The 26,101-nt window shown below is 37.1% G+C and overlaps 1 protein-coding gene across 1 annotated transcript in view; it reads right to left on the bottom strand.

The window, feature by feature from the left end:
• HS3ST5 (heparan sulfate (glucosamine) 3-O-sulfotransferase 5) overlaps positions 1-26,101 on the bottom strand; it is a 182,706-nt gene that overhangs the window by 113,513 nt on the left and 43,092 nt on the right. Inside the window, exon 2 of the mRNA XM_010856574.1 lies at positions 6,023-6,135. The gene's annotated coding sequence lies outside the window, so the exon portion shown is untranslated. The remainder of the gene's footprint in view (positions 1-6,022; positions 6,136-26,101) is intronic.

Below are 26,101 nucleotides of genomic sequence, written 5' to 3'. Positions count from 1 at the left end.
ATTTAGGTCATACCTGAATGGTCTAGTGGTTTTCCCTACTTTCTTCAATTTAAGTCTGAATTTGGTAATAAGGAGTTCATGATCTGAGCCACAGTCAGCTCCTGGTCTTGTTTTTGTTGACTGTATAGAGCTTCTGCATCTTTGGCTGCAAAGAATATAATCAATTTGATTTCAGTGTTGACCATCTGGTGATGTCCGTGTGTAGGGTCTTCTCTTACATTTTTGGAAGAGGGTGTTTGCTATGACCAGTGCATTTTCTTGGCAAAACTCTATTAGTCTTGACCTGTACCAAGACAGGCATGTCATGGTGGAGATGTCTGACAGAATGTGGTCCACTGGAGAAGGAAATGGCAAACCACTTCAGTATTCTTGCCTTGAGAACCCCATGAACAGTATGAAAAGGCAAAATGATAGGGTACTGAAAGAGGAACTCCCCAGGTCACTAGGGGCCCAATATGCTACTGGAGATCAGTGGAGAAATAACTCAAGAAAGAATGAAGGGATGGAGCCAAAGCAAAAACAATACCGTTGTGGATGTGACTGGTGATAGAAGCAAGGTTTGATGCTGTAAAGAGCAATATTGCATAGGAACCTGGAATTTCAGGTCCATGAATCAAGGCAAATTGGAAGTGGTCAAACAAGAGATGGCAAGAGTGAATGTCAACATTCTAGGAATCAGCAAACTAAAATGGACTGGAATGGGTGAATTTACATCAGATGACCATTATATCTACTACAGTGGGCAGGAATCCCTTAGAAGAAATGGAGTAGCCATCATGGTCAACAAAAGAGTCTGAAATGCAGTACTTGGATGCAATCTCAAAAACGACAGAATGATCTCTGTTTGTTTCCAAGGCAAACCATTCAATATCACAGTAATCCAAGTCTATGCCCCAACCAATAATGCTGAAGAAGCTGAAGTTGAACGGTTCTATGAAGACCTACAAGACCTCCTAGAACTAACACCCATAAAAGATGTCCTTTGCATTATAGGGGACTGGAAATCAAAAGTAGGAAGTCAAGAAACACCTGGAGTAACAGGCAAATTTGGCCTTGGAATACGGAATGAAGCAGGGCAAAGAACTGACATATGACCTAGCAATTTCACTTCTGGATATTTACCGGAAGAAAACAAAAACACTAATTTGAAAAGTACATATGCACATCAATATTCTAGGAAGCATTATTTACAACAGCCAAATATGGAAGTGACTTAAATATCCATCAGCAGATTAATTAATAAAGATGTTGCATAGACACACACACACACACACACAGGAATATTACTCAGCAATTAAAAAGAGAAGAAATCTTGCTATTTGTGATAATATGGATTGATCTGGAGGTTTTTTTGATAAAGTAAAATAAGCCAGACATAGAAAGACAATTACCATAAGATTTTACTTATATGTGGAATCTAAAAAAACAAAACAAACAAGCACAACAAAACAAAATGAAAGCAGATTCTTAGATACATCCATTGGGTTGCCAGAATGCAAGGTGACAGAGGTGGGTAAAACAGATGAAGGGGATTAAGAGGGACATACCTCCAGTTAATAAATAAGCTACAGGGATGTAATATACAACATAAGGAATGTAGTCAACGATAGCTTTGGGTTCTAGACTTATTGTGGTGATCATTTCATAATATTCACAGGTGTCAAATATAACACTGTATTTCAATTATATTTGAACTAAAAAAAAACTTCAAAAATATCCACTTAATTTGAAAAATCTGAAATGATTGAACTCTTTTGAGCTGGTTATTAAGTAGATGAATTTAAAGTTCCTAGGGCACCCAGCCCAATACTTGGCATATCAATAAATGGTAGGTATTATTATTATTTTGTCTTCAGAATTTTCTTTTTAATTACCTCCAATCTATTATGGACTCAACTGGCTTCCTAACAAGATTCTAAAAAATTTGAGCTTGCATTTACTAGTTTACTAATCTCTTTATTAACTTCTCTGAACTTTCAATTATATAAGGATATATGGTGAAAAAAAATGTCCTTGCAGGGACATTCTGAAGACTGAGAGTAATCTATTTTAAAGTGTCTAGCATACAGCAGGCCCTCTATGAATGGAAGACAATATAATTCACATGAGTCTCCTCTGAAATGAGTACCATCCTACTATGTACTGAGGAACCCATGTGTATGAATATTTTTTAAGTAATGGAGGTAGAAAAACTTTTCTCTGTTATATTCTGGTACTTTTCAGAAAAACATAATTGGAATTATGAGAAATTATTATTAAAATAATATTCTTATAGTGACTTATAGTTTATGAAATACTTTTATAACTTAAGACCTTAAAAATATTCCCCAAATTAGCAGTTTGTTGCTGTATTATTGAAATCATTATCTTTACCCATTCTACCATCAAGATGCTTAACAATTAACAATAATGCTAAACTGCAAATATTAAGGATGTTATTTCAGAAAAGTTCAATATGTTATCATCATAGGCCTACAGTTTTAGTAATACTTGACAGTTGATATTGGCCAGATGAAACTGAATAGTTTCTAAACTGAAAGCTTATCATCATAGCTTTTTCATATCAGCAGTAATCTTGGAAGTCTCTTCTAGGTAGGCTTTCACAAAACACACTTATGAAAGTGGTTTATTAATTTCTCTTTGACTCCTTGAATACTATGCAAAGTATCAGCTAGGTTAGCTGTTCTCCATTTTAACCTATTAAAATACAAAAAAAAAAACACAAAAAACTGGCAGATGCTTTCTGGAACATAGCATGTAAACAAAAGAATATAAAAAATGTGGGTAACTTTCTTAAATCTAAATAAATGTATTATATGAGATTAATGACTTGTCCAAACTCAGTAGGCATGCAATTAAATGTTCAGAAATGGAAAGCACCTCACAGTCTTACAAAACTGAGCTGTTTTTACTATCATAATAACTGAAGCACATGCTTAATAACTCATCAAATACATTTACTTTCTTCAACATCTTCAAGGTCAAAACCAGACATCAGGTACAACTTGAGTGCCATTAATTCCTCTGAAAATCTTTTGAAGGGATTGTTTCAAGAAGCAGCAGACAGGATCCCATTGAGGCCTATAGGATGCTTTAGGTACTTTGGGAGCTGGGCACTTACTTTTTGAAGCTTCTATTTTAAGGACAGTATTACGCTTAATCCTCCAAAGAAGCAGCTTGCCACACAACCACTAAAAATCAGACTGCTGCATATGGATGTCTGGTTCTTAGTTTAGTGGTTACGGCCATTATATCTACATTTTAGGACATGATAACTGCCACTTCGACGGCTTCTCTGGTGGCTCAGTGGTAAAGAAACTTCCTGCTAATGCAGGAGACACGGGTTCAATACCTGTATTGGGAAGAGCTTCTGGAAAAGGAAATGGCAACTCACTCCAGTATCCTTGCCTGGGAAATCCTATGCACAGAGGAGCCTGGTGGGTTACAGCCCCTGAGGCTGCAAAAGAGCCAGACATAACTTAGAACTAAAACAACAACTGCCACTTGGTAACTGGTTACTGAACAGCATTGGGTCAGCATTGGTACCAGAGTCATCTTTTCTAAATGTGTTCGCTAAACTAAGAACCAGACATCCATATGCAACAGTCTGATTTCTAGTGGTTGTGTGGCAAGCTGCTTCTTTGGAGGATTAAGAGTAATACTGTACTTAAAACAGAAGCTTCAAAAAGTAAGTGCCCAGCTCCCAATGTACCTAAAGCATCCCATAGGCCTCAATGGGATCCTGTCTGCTACTTCTTGAAACAATCCCTTCAAAAGATTTTCAGAGGAATTAATGGCACTCAAGTTGTACCTGATATCTGGTTTTGACTTTGAAAAACCAGACCATGAAAACATGACCTTGAAAAAAAAAACCATGACCTCCACATGCATGGTTATTTCTTCATGCTTTGTCTTTGCTTCCTTTCAGTATTTCTACCTTCCTCCCATCACCCACTAGGAATTTCAAATCATTTGGGGATTTCTCCACTGTTTCAATGTTTATCTTTACCAGATCTGTAACTATATGTCTATAATGTCAGTGGTAATTTCAAATATTTTGATCCTCCTAATAGTGTCATGGGATGAGGAAACCGAGGCATGAAGAGGTTTTATGATGCGTCTGAGATTTGGTGGCATAGTCCCTGCCTCTGAACTGAGCCCTTGCTTCACCGCCATCACTATGCTATCATTTGCTTGGTTCTCTGGACTTGTGTTGGAAATTCTTCCTTGCCAGCTGTGTGATTTTTACAAGTTAAACTCTCTGAATTTTAGCTTTCTTGTCAGTAGGGTGACAAGATTCAACTTAACCAAGGATTTATCAATCATCTATTACATCCTAGCACAGAGCTAAGTGCTATAGTTCTCTGTCACTCTTGAAGTAACAGCCGCCAAGGAATTTTGGCAGTGAGAAGAACAAGAATTGTTGATAATTTCCTAGAAAATAGAGAGATTCCAAGAGAGGCTTGTCTGCCAAGTTTAACAGAGCTCTTTGTAAATTCTTCAAAATAATTTCAATTAAACTAAAACAATTTTAAAATTCACAAATTTTATAGTTTACTCTTAAGTAGCACATTCCACCAAACCCCAAAGTGTTATTTTTGTAGACAATGATACCGTATCCAACCTACTTTATTACATGGGGTGAGGGAGGGCCCATGGAAGAGCCAATTTTATAAGGAATTTAGACATGAAAAGTTAAAAAAGTGTGTTAGATGTTTCTGCTTTGCTTCATCATTTGAATCATCTAGATTGTAAAACATCCTAGAGGAGGAATAGACACTTCACATTTTCTCCATCTTTCTTCTTCAGTGCCTTGGACTAGACAAACTTGTTGAGTAGAATATGGCTTAAACTATAAGAATAGAGAAGAATACATTTTATATCATCAATATGAACTAGTCCCCAGGCACCTGTGTGAAACAGGTGGAAAGTAAAAACAGCCAAGGGTTTAGGATCTAACTCTTGGTTCTCATTGTGCTGCTTCTCTCAATTTTAGGCAGTAACCTGACTGCTAAGGGTCACAAGGTTTCCAGTTTTTAGAATATGAATCACGCCATCTATCTGCTAGTACTATTGAGAAATTAAATGAGATGAACTATTATTGTATATACAAATAAATAAGTAATGCTTTTTTGAGTGTTTGATATGTATTAGACACTATTCTAAGATTTTTTTTATTAGGTCATTGAAACTTTACAACTTAAGGAGATGGGTATATTACTATTATTTCTATTTTGGAGATGAGAAAGTAAAGACATAGAAAGTTTTTTTTTTTTTTTTTTAATCTTGCCAAGGTCACACAGTGAGTATCTGACTGAGCAGGAACTCAAGCTCAGGCAGTCTGGGCTCTTGACTACTCCTTTTGGTAGCCTTACTCCATCACAGTAACTCTCTATAAGTCCATTTCCGCTGGTCCTGGTCTCTGGTACAAAATGCAACAGATTTTGCCTCTCCAGAAATAAACAGCTACACTGAGGGCAGAGGATAAATACGTGAAGAAGGAAACAGTAATACATGATACAAGTTGTATGCCAGAGGAGAGGTATGACTTCTAGGCCTACAGATGTTTGAAAAAGGAAATAATTGGGATGGGGAATCAGCAAGATGTTCCCATGTGGGTAAGAGTTGACTTAAGTCCTAGAGGGAAAACAGAATTAAAACCAGCAGAGGATCTGGGGGAAGTTATTTCAGATGGTGGGATAGCAAAGACAAAAGCCTTTTGTGCTCAGGAACCAAGGCTCAGTGTTAGTGGGAAAGAAGGTTTCTATATGGGAACGCTGAGAATACAGAATCAGGAGGCAGTTGAAAGTCATTTTGTAGAATGTTTTAAAAAACTAGAGAGGAGACAGGACCTCCCACTGAAGAGCCACCCTGCTTTTCTGAGTGGCTGTGTACATATGTGTGAACACCCAAGTCCTGCCAAGTAGTGCTTTCAAAAGGCTGATGAGACAGCAGGTGCATAATGGATGGGAAAGCTAGACAACGGATTGCAGGAGCAAGCAGAAGCCCTGGGGACACATACCTACATTCAGATGCTTCCAGTTACTCCAGCGATGATTATCTGGTTGGTGGATATTCCATGGCCTCTCCACACCTACTGCTGTGCTTTTGGCCTGTCCCTCACTCTGTTAGTACCTAAGGGTAGAGACAGAAGCAGAGCAATCTTCCAGTTAATCTTTTTTCTTTCTCTGCTCCTTAGCTGTGGTTAAAAACTCAGTGTTGGAAGAAGCATGTTAGGTATGATCAGAAAATTTCATTTTTTAAAAACAGTACTTCCAGTCTTTTTATTAAATGATTTACTGATGAAGAACAGAGCTCATATTTGAGCCTGACCCTGGAATATGCAATTGCTTTGATCAGAGATGCACTTGTAAATTGGGGGCTACCCACATGTACTTTCACTTAATGTTCTTGTTTCTGATCTGGCTTCTGTGGATTTTAGGTTGAGGTGGTTAAATGCACTCTTTTTAAAAATGCTATATATTGTATATCTCAACTGATTTTTTTACAACCATATGATGATTAGCCATCAATCATTCTTACCATTGCTGCTACCTGAATATATTAAGCAATTGCTGCTTCTTCCTAAGTTGGATATATTGATAGATTACCAGGAGACTTGAGTAGACATGTAGAGTACATGTTTGGCTCTAAAGCATTGTATGGGAAAAATGAAAAAAGAAAGTGATGGGAAAATGAAAAAGATTGCAATGAAACAGACTTGTGACACCAAATTCCTCTTTAAAAAGCAATAGTTCATTGTCATTTCAGGCTATTATTGAGAATGAGTATGAAGTCTAAATAGACTGTAGGAGCCCAGTCCTAATACATCATTATCACTAATATGTATTTGGTAATAGTAGACATAGATTATTTTAATCCAAAATAGCCAGAATATCCATCTTTTATGTGGGTCCATTGGATGCAAATATACTTAAGAGTGCAAAGCACACACACATACAGCCCTCTGTCAAGGAAAGGGAGACTTTAAAATTTTATATACTTGGCTAGTAGCCAGCTACCAAACCTACTCTAGTTCTTCTCTGATTAACACACTTTCATACATTATTTCCAGTTTTCTACTTGAATCCTTGTCATTGTTTCCCTTCACAATCCCAATGTCACCCAAATAGTTCTGGAGAAACCAGAAAGTGAGTAGAAAAAAGTTCATTCAGCTATTTTAGGACATGGCACACATCACTAGTATCCATTTGTTAGCAAAACAAAACAAAACTGGCTCCACTGCTCATGAGAACGTCTTAGTATGTTCAAACACCTGCTGAGATGTTAATATAAAACAAAACCAAACCAAACCTCAACTACTCTGCTTCTAAATTTGCTTGATAAGCCAGATTTCTAAATTTCCCAAATAAACAGAAATCATTATAATTATGAATAATTAACATGTTAAACTCAAGAGGGCACTCAACATTCATTACACTGTAGAGTTCGTCCCCTAAGGGTAGTACCTTCAATTAGTTCAGTTTTTACAATGGAAGAAAAATGTGACAATCAGTAACTGCAGGTACTTAGTACAAGGAAAAAAATGAGCTAACTTGCATTTAAATCATCCTGTCTCAGTCAGCGAAGGCCCTGCTCTCTTTTAGATCCTTAACATTTGTACTAATTCTAGAACACAGAAAAGCAATAGATAATAGAAAAAACATACTGCCTTCAAAGATGTAAGTAGATGCACTTCAGCTTTATCAGCTATTCTGAGTAGGTGAAAGAAGAAGGCAAGATATAGCAATAAATGAATTTAAAAGAAAATCTTGTAGATATTTTTTGGCTGCACTGCACTGCATGTAGGATCCTACTTTCCCAACCAGGGATCGAACCTATGTGCACTACATTGGAAGTGCAGAATCTTAACCACTGGACCACTAGGGAAGTCCTAAAAGATGTTTTCTAAAATATATCAATATATTTATTCACTCAATTTACAAACATTTATTAAGCACTTACAATGTATCAGGGTTCAGTTCAGTTCAGTTCAGTCACTCAGTCGTGTCTGACTCTTCGTGACCCCATGAATTGCAGCACACCAGGCCTCCCTGTCCATCAGCAACTCCCGGAGTTTACTCAAACTCATGTCCATTGAGTTGGTGATGCCATCCAACCATCTCATCCTCTGTTGTCCCTTCTCCTCCTGCCCCCAATCCCTCCCAGCATCAGAGTCTTTTCCAATGAGTCAACTCTTCACATGAGGTGGCCAAAGTATTGGAGTTTCAGCTTTAGCATCAGTCCTGCTAAAGAACGCCCAGGACTGATCTCCTTCAGAATGGACTGGTTGGATCTCCTTGCAGTCCAAGGGACTCTCAAGAGTCTTCTCTAACACCACAATTCAAAAGCATCAATTCTTCGGCACTCAGCTTTCTTCACAGTCCAACTCTCACGTCCATACATGACCACTGGAAAAACCATAGCCTTGACTAGACGGACCTTTGTTGGCAAAGTAATGTCTCTGCTTTTGAATATGCTATCTAGGTTGGTCATAACTTTCCTTCCAAGGAGTAAGCATCTTTTAATTTCATGGCTGCAATCACCATCTGCAGTGATTTTGGAGCCCCAGAAAATAAAGTCAGCCACTGTTTCCCTATTTATTTCCCACGAAGTGATGGGACGAGATCAGGGTAAATGTGCTAAATGATAGTTACATTGTACTGAAAAGCCAGCCAATGTGGAGAAATGCAAACCCTAAACTGTTGGTAGAATGTAAACTGGTACAGCCTTTATGGAGAACATTATGGAGGTTCCCCCAAAAAACTAAAAATAGAACTTCCACATGATCCAGCAGTTCCATTACTGGATATATAAATGAAGAAGACAAAAATGCTAATTTGAAAAGATATATGCACCCTAATGTTTATAACAGCATTATATAGTTATAGTAGCCAGGATACAAAAGCAATCTAAGTGTTCATCAGCAGATGAATGTATAAAGAAGGTGTGGTACACACACACACACACGCACACACACTGAAATATTACTCAACCACAAAAAAGAATGAAAATTCACCATTTTCAATAAAATGGATAGATCTGACAGTTGATCCAGGCTTAGAGAAATAAGTGAGACAGAGAAAGATAAATACTGCATGATATCACTTATATGTGGAATATAAATAAAAGGAATGAATATAGAAAGCAGACACAGACTTATGGATATAGAAAACTAGTGGTTACCAGTGGGAAAGGAGCAAGAAGGGGTAGATTAAGAGGTACAAATTACTGTGTAAAAAATAAATGATACAAGGATATACTGTACAGCACAGAGACTATAGCCAATATTTTATAATAACCTTAAATGGAGTATGATCTATAAAAATATTGAATCACTATGTCATATTCCTGAAACTAATATAATATTATAAAGTATTAGTTGTTCAGTTGTGTTTGACTCTTTGCGATCCCATGCCAGGCTCCTCGGCCCATGGGATTTTCCAGGCAAGAATGCTGGAGTGGGTTGCCATTTCCTTCTCCAATAATATTATAAATCAACTATAATTAAAGGAAACATGAAGGCTGAAATGTAAGAAAAAGAATTAGCTAATTATTTGTTTAAATATACATTTTTATATACAAATTTGATTATATCAATACATTTGTATATTCTTACAAAAATAAAGTTTGAAGTATAAATATTTACAAACTGAAGCTATTCAAAGTGTTATTCCTCACATCCAACTGCAATTGAAATTGTTATATACCATTTTAATTAAAAATTAAATCACAAAATTATTTAGATTTTCTTCATCAGAGTCTCATCTATAAAATTGTAAAACAAAAAACAAAAAAAACACCAAAATATATCCATTTTCTTTTTCAGTAATAAATGTTACTACAATTATTAGGGACTTTCTTAGGCATTTATAGAACTAAAATATAAGTCAAGTTGAAAATGGTTTAGCAAACAGTAACTACACTTTTGCATGTAAGTATATATTTTTGCTCTGATTCAATATCAAATTGAAAACCGTGACCCAAGAAAGGGTTATTTTTTATTAGCAGCCACTTTGGGGAGAAATATTTTTATCTTCCATTGAAGTAGAGGAAAGAATTCATTAAAAATGTGATACAAGTGGTTTTAGAGTGATAAATCTCAAGTTACCAATTCCACTTTTAATGATTAATTGCCCAAGTCTTGTATTAATTAAAGTGGTTATTCTAAATGCTTATATTTAATTTAAACATAATTAGCTAAACTTCAGTGTTACTGCCTCATCTATTTTGAAATTAATTTATAAAATAGCTCAAAAAGTGCTATAGATTTTGATACAAAAGAAATCAGAATCAGTCTGCATCTTTTGTTGGTTTCAGTTGTGAACCCATAGTGAGTCACTTATATTAGGCATGACTGAGGGGTCTCTGGCAGGGCCAATGTAGTAGAATCAAATACTGATATGCCATTGATGTTTCTTTTATACATATGACATATAACTAACTTCCTAAGCAAAAATACATCTGTTGTTCCCAATATTAATATATTCTCATACTGATATATGCAGACTTTTCTAATATTTTATTAAAACCTGGGCCTTCTGCTCTCCAATGAATGCTTATAGTTGGGGGAATCTGTTTCTACAATTCTCTAACATTAGTTCAAACCATCTGCATCCTTCTCCCTCACCCTGACATTTTAGGAATTTAATTCAGAGCAGGCTATAAAATCTGACTCAGCTTACACATCAAATAAAATTGTATAAAATATTTCTCATCTTTTTACACTAATGCTATTATATGGCATTCCAATATGCCTTCAAGTTATACTGTATCTCAGTTACCTCAACTGGCATCTGCTTCTATTTCCTTCAGTCCTTCTCCCTGGTTCTCTAAACAATGAATAATAGATATTATTGCTCAAGAGCTAGATTTGGGTGCATTCTCTGCAAAGAATGTAGGTAACATATAAAAACTATCTATCCTGTTTAGATAAGATAATATGAGATTGTGATCAAAGACAATTATGTATTGATTTATCATTTAGCATTTCAACTGTCAACCATTATCTTAACTCTGAACATCCTCAGAAGGTTCAAAGGATTAGAACTGTCTCAAAGTAATCACAATGGAGAGGACAATTTGAGGACTAGAAAGATATTAACACATCTGCTTTGTTCATCTTGCTCAAACCTTTAAATACCATCTGTTTCCCATTATTTTCTGGCTACCACCTTCCCCTAGGCTAAAAGATTTTTAAATGACTGGGGGAAAAAAAAACTTGAGAAACTAGTTTGAGATTTTAATTCAGTATTTCATCTGCCAGACAGTGAAATGCAGTTTGCTGCAGCAAGTGTTCCTAATAGATAAGGGAATTGTTGCTTCACATATAATTACACTGAGTCTAACGATAGACATAGCCAACTATATCATCTTTATACTATTAGAAGTGCTAGTAATTCTGAAAAGAATCCATTTTGAGGAGGGTCAGAGCTACTTTTATTTTACTTCAAACCAGGGTTATCATGGAATAAAACTGATAGTTTTTTGGGGAACAATTTTTGGAATATAAAAAAAAAAGTATTAAAGAGTAAATGAAGCTGACTGTTGTGACTGGCAGTAAGTTCAGGCATTTTGCATTCTTTTGTGTTTGCTTTGGAATGTTAAACAGGTTGGGTTCTTTTAAAAAGAAAACATTTTATTCAGAACATTTCCCGTGAAAGCCCTCTTTGACAAAGTGTCATTTTTTGATATATTAGTACATGTCTGCCCACATTTTATATTCAAAAACGGCAAGCACTGTTTTAACAACTTTTGACAAGCATGGGGAATTAAACTTCTATGGAATGGACTCTCAGTGTAATATTAGAGACTGTTATATTTTCTATTTTTGTACTTCTTCATGAAAGGACACAACATTTTTAGTTATATAAATTTCTCTTTGAAAAAAGTGCAAAGTAATTAAAGATGAGCAATTAGAATAGGAAAATTTCAATTCATCAATAAAATGCTTAAAGGATAGAATACTGAAATTTTTTTTTGAGAAACAGAGCTACAGATATCACTATATTCAGTGAAATAAAAGTAGCAGGAGAGAAGTTAAAGAATTTTCTAGAAAACTAGCCAGGAAACTTCAAGAAATTTAACTACTTCTTCATAGTTACCTACTAAATTATATATCTCAAAGCCAAATCATCCTGTTTTTGTTTTTTTTTTTTGCAATGCAGGCTCTGACTATCGCAACCTCACTTGGATACCCACAGGTACCTCTGGTCAGCAAACTGCCTCCCATCCTGTGTCCCTCTGACTGTGACCCTACGGGGTGGGGTCCTGCCTGCTCTCCAAGCTCATCTGTCTTCACTCCATTGTGCCCTTGCTCATTCATTCATCCAGGGCTTTTTTCCAGTTCCTTGACTACGTTAGGTTCTTTATCCTCTGCCTAGATCACTATCCGGAGAAGGCAATGACAACCCACTCCAGTACTCTTGCCTGGAAAATCCCATGGACAGAGGAGCCTGGTAGGCTGCAGTCCATGGGGTCGCTAAGAGTCGGGCACGACTGAACGACTTCACTTTCAGTTTTCACTTTCATGCATTGGAGAAGGAAATGGCAACCCACTCCAGTGTTCTTGCCTGGAGAATCCCAGGGATGGCTGAGCCTGGCGGGCTGCCATCTATGGGGTCGCACAGAGTCGGACACGACTGAAGCGACTTAGCAGCAGCAGTAGATCACTATCACAATCAGGTTGATGTCTCCTTTTCTTTTCAATTGCAGCTTGGATGTCATTTCCTTCAGGAAGATCTCTCTGACTGTTCTCTCCCTAGATGTCCTTTCCCTAGAGCCTGTAGAACCTGTTCTCTCCAATCCAAGTCCCTGTCATATAGATGCTCTTGTCTCTTTATTTTCAGACTGTAAGCACCATGAAGCTTATTTACTGTTTTCTATCTTATGTCTATCTTCAGTTCAGTTCAGTCGCTCAGTCATGTCCGACTCTTTGCGACCCCATGAACCTATCTTATTTACTGTTAAATCTCTACTTCTTAGACAAGTGCTTAGAATATGCTCAATGCTCTCAAACACTTTGTTAAACAGATTAGTGAATAATTTGAGTGAAAAGTTCATATGTAAGCAATGATTTTTTTTCCTTTTGGTGGTAATACAAACTATTAAATATAACCACTTTTACCAAAATATATTAACTCATTTCAGTTGGCATATCTTAATGTTATTGTTCCCATTGATTATTTGATTTAGCTGGGACAAGTTTCACAATTTAGTTCAAGATTTCCTCATATCACCTTTCTCTATTATGAAAGTGCAAAGTGGATAATAGCCATTGAAGGATGTTAAGTTCTGAAACGCCATTTTTGGGTTTCAGTTTAATATACAGACTTCTAATGGTAAAATGGTAGACTGAAAAGGGGGAGAAAAGATTTATGAAGATTAATGTATAATATCTGAAAAAGGTGAAGGTCTTACTTTTCTATTGCTCTGTTACTATAATCTTTAACTGGAAATAAAAGAAGAAAATTTGAGACCAATACCCATTAGTGAGTCAGCAAAGTGGAGATGGAGAAGAGGACATCTTCTGGACACTGTTATTTGATATTAAGAGCTGTAATAACAAACATACTCTTGAAAGGCCTTAAATTTATGACACAGCTGTGGATCACTAAATTATGATTATGACAAATTCAGGGAATCAGTTCAGAGTTCTCATCCAAAATTCAAATAAGCAATCAAAGTGATATTGTATTAGTTGACCTCCTCAGACACTTCTGAAATACAGGAGGCATTTATTAAGAATACTCAGAACAACAGCAAGACAGAACTGCTTCCATACTTCATAAACACCTTTATGAAGTGGGAGGGTGGGTGAAGTTGGGTTGGGGAGGGTGGATATCGGGGGAAGGACACAGAAGGAAGAGAAGGAGCTACTTGGAAAAAGATAAGTGGAACTCTTCTTTTAAAAATTGCCACAACAGGAATTTCCTGAAGTCAAGATTAAAAATGTGATGAGCCTATGGAATGTTATTGTCTGTAGCAAAAGTAATATAAAAACGATTTTTGTTTCCACATAAATAACACAGCTGCCACTGGTTTACTGATTAATGCTGGCACTGATAGGCCATCATGTATAAGAGATTCTTTCTCTGAATTTTTTAGTCTTCAGCCTTCAGTGTTTCTTCACCTCTTTATTAAACTCTTATTCTAAGACTTATAATGAAATATATTGAAGCAGTTTGCCAGAAACACACATGGAGTTGTTTCTACTGGCTCTCATCTGGGCTTCCTGGGGCCGTAATGTAGGTGGTGGCAGAAAAAAATCTTAAAAACAGTAATAATGATAAATAAATTAAAACACAGTGTATGTAGTCTCCATCAAAGAAATACGTTTGTTTTACAGAACTGTATTTTCACCTCAAAGACTGTTCACTCCATCCTTACTTCATTCCAAAATGCTTCTTTATAGCAATTCTTATTTCAAAAGGGTGCTTCAAACAGATTCTGAGGAATTTATGCTCTTCATGCTGTTTTCTGGCACTATGATTTTTATCAGATCAGCAGAAACAATGTGAAAACCCCTGCCACAGTAATTTCAAATGTCTATCATCTACAAAATTATACATAAAAGATCTTTGGTTGCAATGTGGTCCTTGAATGAAGAACTTTTTAAAGAAAGACCAACAAATGCTGTTGAAAATATAAATGGATATGTTGCAAGAAAAAGACACTTGTAGCATTTGTGGAAACAGATTTTTAATCAGAACCAAGAGAACATTTTTGAAAGAGCCAGTCTTGCTTTTCACAAGAGTTTTGCATTCACACAGACTGTTGACATACACGCTTGCCACCTTCAACTAAAGCTAAAGGGCTGCAGCTAGAAATGGAGCTGCATAACAAAACATTTAGTGGATGCCTACCCAGGGTAGATGATAAAACATCTACATTCCCATCCCATGCCACCTCCCAAAACAAAGGGAGATATAGTTGTTGAACATTTATAAGTTTTTAAAAAGGCACAGAGGAAGGCTCTTGGTTATAAATCTATGTTTATGTCCTACATACCTATCTGCTCTATGGTCTTAACTTAGCTACTAGTCACTCTCAAGAACTGGTGTGGCCCCTGAGGATGCCCTTGTGCACCCAGAGCTGAGAATCCTGCTCTAAGGCTTCTTCTGCTCAGTGATTTAGTGACAAACTCCCTTCCCATTTCTTGTTTCAGTCGCCTGTGCCCATCTGCGTGTATCTCACAACCAAGGAGGCATTTCACTAGGGCTTGAGAGTTATGCTATATTTTCCTACACATTTCCCCTGCTGTCCTTAGAACTGGAATGTGATTCTATTATAGTTTGAATGTGAAGTACTACAGATTTTCACATTCAGATTCAAGGAAGTATGTATTAAAATAATGTTTTCATTTATTATCTAAAAGAATACACTTGAAATAGGCCTTTTGAATAGGGTTGCAATTTTATAGGAAATAGAATGGCATAAAAAGAAACGGAAAAACTTATCTTTTTATTTTTTTAAGTTGAGTGTATTTCAGACTTAAACCTGTGGGATCATAATGACACAGTATTATAACCACTCCAAACGTCTGACATTTTTAAGGAGTGTATATAATATGCAGGTGGGGCTCAAATGGGAGCTAAGCGTCCAGGCTACTGTTTTGTAAAACAGCGTGTTGTATGGTCGCATAGCTAAAGGTAGTAATATTCAATCCTCAAAAGGCAATAAAGAACACTCTGAAATGTACCTTATTTCTAAACTATGGTGGCACATTATAGCTCTCTTTGTCAGCACTTTATTGGTTTCACAGGAATAAAAACAAACACTGAGGTCTTTACTCTGAAATCCATTTCTAGAATTTATCTTACTAACAAAGGAGTTAGTCCTGTGAGAGGTGTTCTAGTTTGTAACAGAAGAATTACTCTTGGTAAAGCTTTTTGCTCTTTGAAAGGCTGTATGTATTTGACATTCTTAATTTAAAAGCAACAAACTCCGTAAAATCATGCTTTTCCATGATCCACATGATAAACCAAAAGAAGGAAATTTACTGAAGTAAGAATAGTTTTCTGTATCTGGGCAAAACGGATGCATTTATGCATTTCTATAGGAAGGAAAAAAGAAACCCTAAACTTTGCTTAAACATGAAAAAAAAAATTTGGAATAAGTCCAGTTTGCTTTCAGCATTGTTTCTAGAGGTTATTTATTTACCACCACTGCATATTCATTGACATTTTGCCAAAACAGTTAACTCTTACTTTTTCCTTTCTTTTATTTAAGCATACAACAATAGGCAGCTGATACCAGTGCTTCTTTCAGCTGTTTTGCTTTTGGATTGCACATACATGAACTCAGGTTACGTCAAAATAATAAATGAAAATAAGGTATATTTCCAAAGCAACAAAAGCACAACATATTTTGTTACACTGTTACTGTAGAAATGTGTCTAGGAGAATGGATGTTAGATGTGAGAAACAGTTTATGAATCATAACCAAGTCCATTTACAGATCAGCCCTGACAATGGATGACAAAATGACAGCCACAACAGATAACATGGTAAACGGCCCCCAATCCAAACAAAACCTACTCTGCAATTATTTACACAGCAAGAATCCAGTCATTTTAGTTGCCTTCAGAATCAAGGAGGGGAAGATGAATGGTAACTGGAAAAGTGAGAACAACCCCCACCCCCTGACCCTAGGAGGTTACCAGATTGTCCTAAACAGATGTCCACAAATACTAAGAAATGGAGCTCGTGACAGGAAGGGACCCCTTTAAAAGGGTATTGTTGTGAAGCTTTAGCTTCCCAATTTAAGATGTGTTTTCCTTTTTTCAGGCTGAAATATATTTGACACAAGATTCAGGAAAATCAATTATACATTACTGGACAATGGATAGATTAAGGTATACTTCTTTTTAGGATAAGAAAGCTGTCTTTATATAAATATGTCTCTCTAGAGGAAAGAGATGAAGAGAAGCAAGGCTCTTAGAGAATAGGGTAATGGAAAATGCTATGTCAAACAAGAGTCCTCCATGCACACTTAAAAAAGAAATGAGTAAAATTTGCCAGATATGTGACAAGCTACTTGACAGCACATTTTTTTTTTAACATATATTTAGCCATTCCCAAGGACTGTGTGAGTTGCCCAGAACAAGACCTTTTTGGATATGGGATATGGCTGGGGACTTAGGAGTCTACCAACCCCAGGATCTTGTCTTGACTTAAGACTCCTAAGTCTCTCTGGGATGTAAGCTTCATGAAGGTAGATTTTGTTTTGTTTTTGTTTTGCTCACTGCTTTATCTCCAGCACCTATAATAGAGCCCAGCAGATAGTAAGTAGGCAATTAATATTTGGGGCTTGAAAAATGAATGTAGACTAGTTCAGACTCCAACTTCTCTGACTTTGGCTACTATACGTGGCTACAGTTCTCCAAGATGTCAACATGTGCCTGTTGTTGCTGTTGTTTAGTCACTCAGTCGTGTCCGACTCTTTTGTGACACTGCCAAATACTAATGACCTGAAACTAATAGGCTGCAACAAAGATGGGTTTATTCAGGATCAGCAGAAAATTGCAATTCAGGGTTTGCAACCATTGCAAGCCACATGCAAGTTCTCCCAACAGCAAGGGAATGAGAATGCTTATGCAAAGAGGAAAAGGAAGGTGGGAGGGCTGTAGTAACAGAGAGTCCATTGCTTTTCATTGGCTGAGTCCTTGTCAGCAAAGGAGTTTTTCTTCTTCCTGTGGCTCTGCTACATTTGCAAGGTATGAGCGCACCCTCTTGGATCTCCCAACTCTATTTAATTGAGGTTTCTCCTCTGTCCATGGGATTCTCCAGGCAAGAATACTGGAGTGGGTTGCCATCCCCTCCTTCAGGATATCTTCCTGACCCAGGGATTGAACCCACATCTCTTGCAGTGCAGGCAGATTCTTTACCCCCTGAGTCCACCTGGAAGGCCCTGTTTATTATTATTTTACAATAATCATTTTTCCCTATGGCTATGTGATAAAGCATTATTATCTCTACTGTAGGATTAGTTGTGAAGCACCAGTATTAAAATGTGGTAGTTAAGTAACCTAAAACTCTTGCACCATGTAGAAGGTAGAGAGAAAAGTTGCCTTAGTTTAAGTTCAAAATCTAAACTCTTCCTTACTATGCTAAATCCTGGTTCAGTCTTATTTAGTTGTTGACTCTGCTCCATCTATTGTGTTAGTCTTGTCTTTATTCAGATCCCTGGTCTCATCCAAATTCTGCTCTAACTCTAGTCTTGGGGTATGTACTGTACCTAATGTGAACTTCTCCACAGCACTCCAGTATCTCCTTTTCATCTGGGTGGTACTTCTTAGCTTTGGCAGCCATAACAAAATGCCATAGATTTTTGGCTTTAACTACAGAAATTTATTTTCTTACATTTCTGGATGCTACAAGTTTGAGGTCATAGTGCCAGCACAGTCAAGCTCTGGTGAGATCTCTCTTCCTGATTTTCAGATGGCTGCCTTCTTACTGTGTCCTCATATGGGCTTTTCAGGGTACCTGCACCTGGTGAGAGACCTCTCTCTCTTTCTCTTCTTATAACACCACTAATCCTATTGGATTAGGACCCCAGTCTTATGACCTTACTTAATCGTGCTAAGTTGCCTCAGTCACGTCTGACTCTCTGCGACCCTATGGACTGTAACCCAGCAGGCTCCTCTGTCCATGGGATTCTCTAAGCAAGAACACTGGAGTGGGTTGCCATGTCCTCCTCCAGGGGATCTTCCTCACCTAGGGATTGAACCCACATCTCTTATGTCTCCTGCATTGGCAGGAGAGTTCTTTACCATTAGTGCCACCTGGGAAACCCTTATTTAACCTTATTAACTCCTAAAAGGCTATGGTTTTTCCAGTAGTCATGTATGGATGTGAGAGTTGGACTGTGAAGAAAGTTGAGCACCAAAGAATTGATGCTTTTGAACTGTGGTGTTGGAGAAGACTCTTGAGAGTCCCTTGGACTGCAAGGAGATCCAACCAGTCCATTCTGAAGGAGATCAGCCCTGGGATTTCTTCGGAAGGAATGATGCTAAAGCTGAAACTCCAGTACTTTGGCCACCTCATGTGAAGAGTTGACTCATTGGAAAAGACTCTGATGCTGGGAGGGATTGAGGGCAGGAGGAGAAGGGGACGACAGAGGATGAGATGGCTGGATGGCATCACCGACTCGATGGACGTGAGTCTCAGTGAACTCCGGGAGTTGGTGATGGACAGGGAGGCCTGGCGTGCTGCAATTCATGGGGTTACAAAGAGTCGGACATGACTGAGAGACTGAACTGAACTCCTAAAAAGCCTTATCTCCAAACACAGTCACACTGGATGCTAGGGCTGCAAAATATGAATTACAGGGGAACACAATTCAGTCACTCTTTCTATCTGGGACCTGAAAACATGGTGAACTTCACAAAACATACATTTAGAAATTATTGTTGTTCAAAATTGTTGTACCAAACCATAGATACCTTGATTACCCAAGGGAAATTTTATAAGTATCATGTGACCTAATACAGTTTCCAGTGATCATCACATCAATGTGCTTCTTTCTTTTTCCAATATGTAATTTTGAGAATCTTTGTGACCAGAGAGTCAACATGACTCAATTATTCCTTGAGATACTATAAATATTTCTTGGAACTTTCCAGTTGGATCTTAGAATCAGAAATCATATTCTGAGCTAGTTATTACAAAGCTTTCCTACTAGAGGGGAAAAAAATGAAGCCTATGAAAATCTCTTTTTAGTTACATTGGCCTTGTTCTCTGAACTTGTATTAAGCTTCTATTGGGGTGGCAGTGAATCTTGAATAAGAGTACAAGTACATGGGATCTTGAAACGCACCAAAACCCCAAAACGCTGATGTAGATCCGACCATTGTGGACCTGACTAAAATGTCAGAAAGTCCTGGTGCAGCAGTGTGAGCATCCCGTTTTGACAAAAATAGACCTCCTAACTTATAAATGTTCTTTCTTCAGGGAACTCAGGGAAGTGTGTGTGTATGTGTGTGTGTGATATGTAAATGCTGTCTTGAATTTCAAAGTTCCTCTGGAAGAAAGATATTTATTTATGTGTTTCATTAGCATAATTACATTTTAAGACAGAATAATGGGTTTAACATATGATTAAAAAGACACTTGCTCCTTGGAGGGAAAGCTATGATAAACCTAGACAGCATATTAAAAAACAGAGGCATCACTCTGCTGACAAAGGTTCATATAGTCAAAGCTATGGTTTTTCCAATAGTTATGTATGGATGTGAAAGTTGGACCATAAAGAAGGCTGAGTGCTGAAGAACTGATGCTTTCAAATTGTGGTGCTGGAGAAGATTCTTGAGAGTCCCTTGCACAGCAAGGAGATCAAACTGGTCAATCCTAAAGGAAAACAACTCTGAATATTTGTTGGAATGACTGATACTGAAGATGAAGTTCCAATACTTTGGCCACCTGATGCAAATAACTGATTAATTGGAAAAGACCCTGAGGCTGGGAAAGATTGAAGGCAAAAGGAGCAGGGGATGACAGAGGATAAGATGGTTGGATGGCAACACTGACTCAGTGGACATGAATTTGAGCAAACTCTGGGAGACAGTGGAGGAAAGAGGAGCTTGGCATGCTGCAATCCATGGGGGTTACAAAGAGTTGGACATGGCTTAGAGACTGAACAACAACAAAACTATTAAAATGTATCCACTGTAAATGCAAAGCGATTACAGAGTGAGAATGTAAGTCACACATATTGCAATATTTATAGGTATTTCTTAGAAATATTGTAACAAGTTATCACCACTAGATTTTTACATAATTATGAAACTAACAAATTATTTATTTTTTAAAGAAGAGTTTAATCACCCTTAAGTTGCTATCAGGTACTAAATTTAGACAATAATGGAAAATTCAAATAGAAAAAATAGTATTTTTCACAACATTTTCCTTCATTATTGAACAAATAAAATAAAGTCTTCAGTTTTTCAATAATTCTGTGATAATTAGTTTAGTTTGATTTTAGTTGCTCAAAAGACCAAGCTATATATTTCTCTATAATTGTGGTAAAGAGTTCCAGGTAAGGAACTTGGAGATCTGATTTCTTGCTTAGGCCCTAGCATAAAATATCTGTGACACTTTGGGGAGACTACTGAACCTCCTGAGTTTTCTTGACTACAAAAGGAGAGGATAAGATAAGAATACATGAACTTTGAAGTCCTTATAGGTCCTCCCAGTCTATGATTCCAGGTGGTTATTTATATTACTAAAACCAATAGAGTTAGTCTCCATGAACTGATTAAACAGTAAAGGTAATTTCAGGAGATCAAATTGCCAACACCTGTTGGATCATCAAAAAAGCAAGAGAGTTCCAGAAAAACATCTATTTCTGCTTTATTGACTATGCCAAAGCCTTTGACTGTGTGGATCACCACAATCTGTGGAAAATTCTGAAAAGAGATGGGAATATCAGACCACCTGACCTGCCTCTTGAGAAATCTGTATGCAGGTCAGGACAGTTAGAACTGGACATGGAACAACAGACTGGTTCCAAACAGGAAAAGGAGTATGTCAAGGCTGTATATTGTCACCCTGCTTATTTAATGTATATGCAGAGTACATCATGAGAAACGCTGGGCTGGATGAAACACAAGTTGGAATCAAGATTGCCAGGAGAAATATCAATAACCTCAGATATGCAGATGACACCACCCTTATGGCAGAAAGTGAAGAACTAAAGAGCCTCTTGATGAAAGTGAAAGAGGAGAGTGAAAAAATTGGCTTAAAAACTATTCCAGGTGAATGTTGGTCCTCACATGGTCACCGTGGCCCATCCTGTCATTAAACACAAGGCTCCCACTGGCATCCTGTGGTTAATTATCTCAGCCCAAAAGAAGCCACTTTTGAGGGTTCCTTACTCTTTGAAGTTTATTTGTTTGCTTGCCAAGTTGCCATCTACCACATATGGTGCCAACATGTCACTCTCTCATGGAAAATTTACTTGATTCCCCTGGTACACTAAGCCAGCACTCTTTCCATATGGGTTTACATGAAATTAAACAAGAAATTTCAATCACAGCATTTAGCACAACTGGCAGTTAGCTACATATCTATGTAATTGTATCACATCTGTCTTCTTCTTTAGATTGTAAACTCCAAGACATCTAAGACTAGGCTAGTATTTTCTTTTTTATTCAGGTTTTATTTTGTTTAAGAGAACAAATGAACGTATCTTAAAGAGACAGTGCTATGGGGCTTATTAGGGAAAGCAGCAGCTGCCTACCCACTCCAGCACCATTTTCAGCTCCTTAGAAACAATAACTTTCAACTTTTCTAACTGAATATTTTGGCATTTTTACCATTTTTGAAAATATTAATATCATGCCTGTATTACCTTTGCTTGACTTCTTGATTTTAGGTATATTAATTTCCCTCTGGAAGAGAAGGCTTTATTTAGTTCTCTTTTGAGTGAGTGATAGTGTGTCTGACTCTTTGCGACTCCATGGACTGTAGCCCGCCAGGCTCCTTTGTCCATGGAATTCTCCAGGAAAGAGTACTGAAGTGAATTGCCATTTCCCTCTCCATAGTTCTCTTTTACTTCTCCACTATTTTTATCATATAAACCTTTCTGTCATCCCATTCTTTCAACACAGTTAGATCAATACTGATTATTATGACTATCATTAATATATAATATTACGTAGTGCCATTCTCAGCTGAGTCATGTAGTATACTATGATTGTGTCCATTTTTGCACAAATTCTTACTCCCACTGAGTTAATAATTATCTTGTTCGGTTTTCAGTACTTTATCCTTCAAAGGTTTCTTGAGAAAGAGTACATGTAAGTTAGAATATTTCTGATGCTATTCTGATACTTTTTCTAATCTGTGAAATTTGCATTTTTGCTCTGGAATTAGGTTTTTCCATTGTCCTAAGAGTTGTAAAATTTCCTAATGAATGTAATTTTATTTTTACTCATTGTACTCGGCACTTAGTGGCCCCCGTAGTTGGGAAACTCATGTTCTTTAATTCTGAGAATATCCCCTTGATATTTTTCACCTCCATCAAAAATTTTTCTCACACTAGGGAATTCTTATTGTTCAGAAATAGGACCCTTACAAAATTTTTTTAAAAAATCTATTTTCCATCTCCTCACCTTTTTGCTCTAATAGCTGGGATAATGCTTCAACTTTATCGTCCAAATTTTTTATTTAGTTTTTCATTTCTGCTATTATAATATTAATTTTTAGGCATTCTTTTTTTCTTTGGCTCTCTGGATACACCTGTTTTATAGAGCACACTCTTCTAGTTCCACTAAGACAAAATCTTGCCTTATGTCTTCATATAGACTGTGTTTCCTAAAAATATTACTTTCCGGTTTTGGTCTGTATGCCAAATTAAATGTCTGCCTTAAACATGTGTTAATCTTTTGTCTACTTATATTTATGAGTAAGGAGCTTGTGAGCATGTAAGAAATGGGTCATTGAACTCTTTACTCCAGGGTGATCTGGCTAGGCAGTTTCTTTAAGGAATCCTTGAACTTTGTATCATTTGGATCTTCATTTTTGGATTGATCAAATTCCCCAAAGACTTTCTGAATATCTTCCCTGAAAGATTCTGATTGTCAAGATTCTTAGATTGTCAAGATTCTTAAATGAGGAAGAAGGCTGTGAATTTCAACATTTCACATGTAAACTCTCACTTAAACCCATTATTTTTAGTGTGATACTTCTCTTCTTTCTTATCCCCAAGTTCCCAAGTTCACTAACTCTGCTTGCCTTAATTATGGAGTAAAATGTCAGTGATCCCAGCTGTATGGATGAATGAGGGGATCTAGAGGGTATCTATGGAGAAGGCAATGGCACCCCACTCCAGTACTCTTGCCTGGAAAATCCCATGGATGGAGGAGCCTGGTGGGCTGCAGTCCATGGGGTCGCTAAGAGTCGGACACGACTGAGCGACTTCACTTTCACTTTTCACTTTATGCATTGGAGAAGGAAATGGCAACCCACTCCAGTGTTCTTGCCTGGAGAATCCCAGGGACGGGGGAGCCTGGTGGGCTGCCATCTATGGGGTAGCACAGAGTTGGATATGACTGAAGCGACTTAGCAGCAGAGGGTATCTAATTGCTCTTAATCAATCTTCCTGTTATTAGGCTCATGTTTTCTCCCCAAATCCAGGGATAAATAGTGAGGTCAATACTTGAACATTTTGGGAATGCTTTGGTGGAAAACTGTATTGCTTCTAAACTTTGCCCCCTGCTGGTTTTAAGACTCAGCATTTTGGGGTTTGTTAAATGGGTTTCCATGTCTACATCTGCTCTCTAGCTTAAGTGACTTGTTGCTATTTTCTCTTATCCCATGTTTTTGTCTTATAAGTGTGTGCCTTTAAAACAATCCATTTTCAGTCATTTCATTAGGGGTTCAGAAGATAGTTAATACACCTGTGCACCATGGCATCCTCATCAGACAGCACAGTGCATCCTTCTTTTGTAAATAAGCCTTTTACGGTTGAGCAAATTCTCTGGATCAGTCCTATACGCATGTCTCTGAATATTCTAAGATCTTAAATGTTCTTTGCCATCTTAACGTAAAACCATGTATGAAGCTCTTTGGTCTTCTAGAATGGAGCTTTTTTTTGGCACGTATGTACTATCTAGACTAGAGCTGAATACTAGTTGTCAGCAATGACAAAGAACTTCTCTGTGGCTAATATTACCATCTGTCCTGTTTTCCACTAAACATGTATATTAGTTGTTTGAATAGATTCTTAGAGGGTAAAGGGCACTTTATTGCTACCCTTTGAGCATAGGGTCATCTTGAATAACCTCAAACTGCAGCTGTGACCAAAGACAAAATGCCTTCAACTGTTGACAAATGCTCTTGGTCCAGATTTAATGGTGGTCTAATAATATTAAATATAGAAAATACCGGACAAAGGAAAATACCATGGACTCATAAAAGAAGCCCATTGCATATATCCTGATATATTTTTTCCTCTTAAAGTGTTTCAAAATGTATATTCAATGTACTTGTGTGTTCTCTCTTTTGCTTCATCTCCCAAAATTATTTTCAATCACAAGGTAATAATCATCATACAATAAAACTGTACTTAAAATTGATCATTATTGTCACTCAATCCTGCCTTATTAACACAGAATGCTATACATATGAAAACAGGCTCCTTGTTTCATTAGAGGGATACTTAAACAGGTAGCTTACAAGCTGTATTTATTCTATGTTGAGCTAAATGTTGTGTTATAGACAGAGAAAAATGACATGAGAATCAAATTCTGTGAGAACTAGTCTTGAGGCAAGCAGTTTCTCAGCTCTGAAAGTAAAGCAATGGATACTGACTAAATGGAAGAGGCTTTGTCTTTATGTTTGTGGTGGCACTGAGTGAGGAGAACCCTCAGCATGCAGCCCTGTATCATCAGACACTCACGTGCTCAGTGCCATGCAGTGGCAGAAGCGGGGGCGTCACAGTTACTCTGAGATGTCTGTGGATGTCTATTTTCTGAGGAAAATCTTGGCTCTGTTCACTGTGGTCCCCCTGGATCGTCTCTACTCTATGTACCAGTGACTATTCTTGAGGCATTCATCCTGAGAGACTCCTTAATTTCCATGAACAAAATTTAACTCTATTTTCATTTGGTTGCTTATAGAACACACGTATCTTGACAACATATGCACTTAAACTTTAGGTTCTTCCAAACGTTCTAGACTTTAACTCTCTTGTCCAATTCTTCCTCAAGGCAAAAAGTGGTCTATAATTTTCAAAACCTTATAGAAACAGATATCTGTTCTACAAGAGAGAAAAGCTTTACTGGTACCAAATTCAAAATTAAATCTGCCATGTAATCTTTAGGTAAGACAAAACATGATGAATATTAAATAACATGACGGATATTATTTGGATAAGGGTTTTAACTCAGAGAAATATTTTTCACAGGGTTATTTTTGTATCACTGTTTAAGTGGAGGCACACTATTATAACAATTTTTGAAGGCATTTTTGTAGATCTAATGTAGGCACATAGATTTCTAAATAACTTGATGATGATCACTGCAAGTATTCATAAGGTACTCATGTGCCAACACTGTTCTAAGCATTTTATTTAGATGAACTCACTTAATCCTCCTCAT

Source organism: Bison bison, unplaced genomic scaffold, assembly GCF_000754665.1.
Source record: "Bison bison bison isolate TAMUID 2011002044 unplaced genomic scaffold, Bison_UMD1.0 scf7180017864373, whole genome shotgun sequence".
NCBI lineage: Eukaryota > Metazoa > Chordata > Mammalia > Artiodactyla > Bovidae > Bison > Bison bison.
The sequence above is the reverse complement of the archived record's forward strand: the minus strand, read 5'-3'. Positions and strand labels throughout refer to the sequence as shown.